Source organism: Pelmatolapia mariae, linkage group LG3_W (assembly GCF_036321145.2).
Source record: "Pelmatolapia mariae isolate MD_Pm_ZW linkage group LG3_W, Pm_UMD_F_2, whole genome shotgun sequence".
NCBI lineage: Eukaryota > Metazoa > Chordata > Actinopteri > Cichliformes > Cichlidae > Pelmatolapia > Pelmatolapia mariae.
In genome coordinates this window covers 84,729,458-84,735,631 of record NC_086229.1, presented here as the reverse complement: position 1 = coordinate 84,735,631, position 6,174 = coordinate 84,729,458, and positions in this window count along the sequence as shown.

The window sequence follows — 6,174 nt, the reverse complement described above, 5'->3', positions numbered from 1 at the left end:
TTTTTTTTAGCTACATATAGTGTTCAGCATTTTGTCTCTCATTTGTCCCAGATGTGTTGTGGAAAATCTGTTTAGTCTTTAAAAACTTCAATTCTTTTATTTTGAAGTTGGTTTGGTGCTGCTTGGTGATCACACCAAGAATCATGTCAAGAGTTCCCCTGCTTGTAAACAAAGTGTCCGAATGTGGATCGGTGAACACTCGCGTCCTCTTGAATTGTTTTCCAGCTTCCGCTCTTGTGATCAGGACACAAACTGAATCACTTTTATGAAGTCCAGACTTTTGTGTCAGTAACAAGACTTTTAATGCATTTATTTATAGGAATAACACGAGAACAACCCCCACTTCTAGTCTCTTCTCTTTAATTGGACCACCTGACTCCCTGTACTTTTAGAGACGTCGTTAGCGCAGAGGTCGAGGTTCGGTTGAATTTTCCAGCCTGTACTGTGAAAGATTACCGACTGTGTTCAATAAAAGTGAGTCAGAATGTGTTAGTTGAATTGTACTTGTGAATTAGACCATACTTTAATCACTGCAACTTGAAGAGTATAATTTATTTGTTTTACTCTTCAGTAAAAAAAAAGTGCTGGATGTTTAACACATTATTAAATATACTATTGTTTAGCATCCCATTGATTTCTTTTGGTGCATGACTTAAATCGAAGACAAATAAATGGCGATGTTTGATCTCAGCTTAAGACTCTCTTCAGCTTTTCTGTGTTTAATGCTGTTTTAAATTTAACCAAAGAAGTTATTCAGACAGATACCGCTTTGGGATCTGGGAAATTTCCATGTGTAGCTTTAGTTTGCTGTAGATGGTAAAACTGAAGTTAAGCAGTCTCCCAGGGGATTATGATAATGCAGTTCTGGTTTTCTGCGGTGTAATCTTACTGCAGTTTTTTCCTTGCTGCTCTGCACATATGGCACCTATAGTATATGCAGCCTGTTCTTTTTTCCTCTACCTGTTTTGTTCCCTGTTCTCCTGTTACAGTTGTCCTTTATGCGAATTTCGAATACAGATTGCAAAACAGATCAAATGCGACTTTGACCTCATACTTGCTTTGTTTCTTTATTATGTGACCGACTCATCTTAATTACTTACTAAAACCTAGTCGTTTTTATTCTGCACTTGTACGACCTGCAGAGAAATACTAGACAGACTCTCCAAATCTGTTTTAATATTGATCAAACACACAGTGTGTGTGAACTTTCAGTTCACTGAAAACCGTAAGCCTTTTGATGGCCCTCGGAAAATTGACATGTCACAAGCTGAACTACAAAAAAACACAAAACAGCACTTCATGCATGAGTGACAGCATTTTCATTCCCCCTGCGACGTGCACAATGACGACTTCAGAAAAAACACAATAAGGAAATTCAGATTAAGAAGCAGCACTTTATGAAATTAAGAAAACAATGGCACCATAATCAGCACACAGTGAAACATCTTCTCCAACAACTCGAGCCATTATTAAAAAAGCGAAACAAATCAATCATTACCGAGTGCGGTACCCCTGCTTTCATTAGAAAATCATATAGATTAAATGTTAATCATAGCTAACTCTATACCAGTGGGCTTCTGCCAAGATGACAGATGGACCATTAATGAGAATAATGAGGGGATCTTAGTCTATACACAGATATGGAGATGCAACAACAAGCATAACACCACACTTGGCTTCCAAAAAACTGTTATTTCGACAGAAATAGAGGCAGATAATCAGTATGCACATACAGGGCTGCTTCTTTCCCAAAGTCAAAGAGTATGTGTCAAAAAATGTGAGATCACTGCAACGTAGATGCAGACATGTTTTCAGATGTTTGCGTAGTGGTGGCTGCCACGAGAGACTGAGGGAAATCGGTGGTAACACCTGTCACACACATTCAGCATCAGATATTAGCATCCGTCTCTTTTACTGGTCTGCGAACGATGAATAATTACTCGTTTAAAAATCTGCCTATTAGCGCTAACCAGGTTATATTGGACATCTGTCTCCGAAAGCTGACTGATATATAATTGGCCGCCATCATATTGTGCTTCAGTCTACGGCGAAGCACGCTGGCACGACAGGCACCGCGAAGCGCCGCCGCCCCTCGCTCCGGCCTTGTGACGTAGCTCCCACATGTCGGCTCCGCGAGCGAGTCGAATGAAATTGAACGAGATGAAAGTTGCAGCTGAAACAGAACACATATGTCCATACGTGGCGCTCGGTGGCACATTATTGGCACGGTGTTTTCATCGGGTCTGATAACATATGTTTCGAACTCGGGAGGTTTTGGGCAGGAGGGAATAGCGCTGCGTTTGAAGTCAACTGCCGCATTAAGCAGAGAAGCGGCACAGTTGTGTGGAGATGCTCTCTTGTTCAAAGGGATGGAAGGAACCGCTCCGGGGAGCGTCCAACATCAAGAGCTGACCCCGGCACTGTTTCCCGCTACCTTCTGCCATGCATCCCGCCGCCGTATGCTGTGATTCCCAAAGACCGGCAGGCCTGTGCCATCTGGCCTCACTTCGGATTCCCTGGACACATATTGGGAATCCAAACTATGCCACCTCCCCGTCTCTCCCTTCCCTCTGCGCTCTTTCCCTCTGGGTTGCCTCTACGCCTCCACTTCATCCCTGCTTGAGTGTTGGCTCAAGTGGAAGGGGTCTGCTCTCCAAGTGATCCCAGTTGCCCTTTTCCTTTTTAATCCCCTTGTGATGGGATCCAGTAGGAGCCCTTTAAATTCAGAGGGAAACCGTCAATAGTTTTTAAGATGAAGCAAAATCCCCTGAGGGTTATCCACCTAGTTTACTCCGTCTCTGTTATAGAAGGTTTGTTTCATTACGTGACCTTCAGAGGACGTGCTGCTCTTCAAACTGAGTGACTTCCTCTCCACCTATGTGAAAAGTCAACATTCATGCATTTTAATGCCCTAGATCATGCCTGACAATGAATTGCTGCTGCAAATCTTTACATTTTGGAGCAGTGGCTGTGGTACAAATGTGTTTACAGACTAACACAAAGAGAGAAGAGGCTCCAGGAAGAGAGCAGTGGTGGGCTGTGCAGTATGTTCTGTAGCACTGCCACAGATTTCACACTCCTTTTGTGTGTCTCTTTCTCTTCCTCTCCTCTGGGCGTCGCCTCAGTGGGGAATTCAATTCCCTAATAACTGGGGAATCAAAGTTGGACAGCACCACTGCTGAGAATCATAAAGGAAGCAGTGGAGTGGCTGGCCATTCATTCATCCAGGCCCATTACATCGTATACCAGATGGACACTGCACGTCACCGGGTGACATCTCAAGACAGCCGCGGCCGCCTGCCTGCCCGGCATGGAAAAGATGAAAGTTATGAGGGAGACGGGAGGCAGGTTGTGTCAAACAGAGACAGATCTGATAAACAACTGCACAGAGATGAAATCAAAGTGGCTGAAGCATGTGGCGTGAGGCATCTGGTATTCTAGAAAACAGAAGCTAGCGTAGCTGCCAATGCTTTCAGGGGAGAGAAGCCTCCCCCCGCTCAGCGGCCTCAAGCCAGTGGAAGTGCTGCTGGCGAAGGCTGTGTTTTAAATCCACAAGAGGTGTGTTTGTTGGCCGCGTCGTCCAAAGGCTGCTTTGAGGGGAGTGGGCATGGTATTTTTTGCAGGTGGAACAGACACAACACAGACAAGTGACAAAGGTCCTGGCCTGGATTCAGACCAGGAAGTCATGTTTACAAGGCACACACTTTATACCGCAGAGCTGCCAGGACACCCCTGTGCAATGTTCTTAACACAACAAGTATAAACACTGGCTTATTTACTCCGAGTAAATCAATAGGTAAGGTGACGGCAGGAATTTGCGTCTTTTGGGAACGTGCCAGAATATTTTCTCAAATGTCTTATCTGCAGGACGAGCCAAGATCGGATAGCAGATTTCTGAAATGCTCATTTTCGGATTTACATCACCAGATAATAAATTTCTCTTTCCAAAAAGCAAATTACAGTGTAGAGTAAACTAAAACATGCGGGTTCATGCGCTGTGTAACAACATTATGTATGGCATATCTGTGTACATCTGCACGTCAAGTGTAAAGGACCTGTCAAGCCCTCCTGGCATTGATTTTTACATTTCATCCTACTTCCTGCATAGAGCGCTGTGAGCATCTGATCCCCTAATCTCAGAATGCCAGCTTTCACTCAATGTCATCTGCCAATGAGCTGCAACCAGGCGCCCATCCTGCCTCTGGCACCAGAACTGCACCCATCCAGCCTGTGTGCGTTAATACCCACCGTTGCTAGGCTACAACGAGAGGAATCAAATTTAGGTGGCTTCCACAGCTGCGTTGTACTGTTGTGCACCGAGGGATATACATGGCAGCGTTCCCAGTATGCACCTGGATGGAATGAAACAGGAAGAACTGGAGAAGTCTAATCTACTAGGCACAGTGGCTGTCTGCCCCGAGTTTGCCCCGAAACAAGAAGTATGTCCGGAAACAAGAAGAAATCACATTTCACATTATGGATTTTCAGCTTTCCTTTAAGGAGCCTCGCACTGTTGACGAGGTAAATGTGTATTCTTCTGACAGGAGGAAGGTCAGCAGGGGAACTGCAAGTGCTGAGAAAAGTGGAATCTTATCTGGAAACTGTTAGCTTCTGGCCTTTTTTTCCAAATCCCTTTTTAAATAGTTCCATGAGGCGTTTAACACTGGCATGTAATAAAAATATGTGTTTCGGCAAAACTTCTCAGAATAACACAAATCTAAAACACTCGGGGTTTCTCTATAAAGTCCTAATATTCTTATTTTCACTTCACAAATGCACATTCAAGTGCTGTGATGTCCTCTTTTAATCAGTTTGCTGTATCACTGCATGCTCTTTTGCTCAGATCTGTGAAACAACACAGACTCAAACAATTGGCTGCAAATAGTGGCTCCAACATGCCAAAAACCATAGAGGGCTTCTCCACAGCTGGCTTCCTGCATCTTAGTTTCAATGTAATCAGTGAGCCGCGCTGCTCAGATATTGTTAATTTCGCAGCATTTGCACATCTGTAACAACATCTTAACAATCAGTTTCAAAAGAGCTGTGAGCCAAAGGCTGAATTATTAGATCTTGGAAAACATGTTGGCAACATAACACTTGTCAGGCAGTCATTAAAAAGAGAGAAGTTTTAAATCTCTGTAGAGATGAGTTTTGGGGCTACATTACAGTGATGGCCATGTGGTGTACCATAAACCATTTCTACAGTTTTTTGCATTTGGCAAAGGGTTTGGGTGGGTGGAGGGTGGGGTCTGTTGATGGATCACCAAGGGGAAAAAAGTAGTTATTGAAGCTAAGTTATTGATTATATATAATCATGTTACATTTAATTTCAGCTAAATTCCACCAGGATTCTTTCTTTTAATGGTTGAGAAAAGATTTGAGAACCAAAAACAGATGAAATAAGTTTATTAGTTTATTAGTCTTAAGAAGCCAAGATAGCCTATTTTAGACTAAGCTACGCCTGTCAGGATTTAATGTTTAAGCTTTTTTAATGGACCCACATGCAGGATGTGAAGGAATCAGGAAATAAAATAAGTGTCTTTAATGACGTTATGAAAAAATAAGATAAACGTTGCTGCAAGAGGAAAAGAAGCAGGTTAGGTGGGAGCTGCAATGATCCAACAAAGGCTGAGAAAAGACTAAATTTGCAGCAGGGAGACGAGTAAAGAGGCATAGTTAAGGCCAAGTCTATAGTGACTTGGTGGATAAATAATCTACAGGCAGACCAATCCTGTGTGAGTTGATCAAGTCCATCCAAAGTTACCTCCTGTCATTGTCAAAATGGTGTCCAGCCAACCCGTTGCTGGTCTTCCTCTGCACCCTGTTGCTTCTGTTCTTCCAATCATGATGTCCCTTTGTAATTTTGTTTTTTAATGATGTGTCTAAAATTCAGCAGGTCGTAGTTACCTTATTTGTCCTTCCAGTGACATTATTGGCTTGATTTCTTCCACAGCTGAATGGTTGTCTTGCTGGTTGTCCACAGTACTAATAAAATCTGTCTCCAGCACCGCATTTCAAAAGCACTGACTTCTCATTGAGTCCTGGTTTCTTATTGTCCAACTGTCACAACTACTGATAACCACAAAAAAAATCTGACCGTGTGTAAGTCTTCTTTTTATCAACAGAGAAATGTCCTTAGATTTGAAGACCTTATGCAGAGTTGCTCCTTTTGAT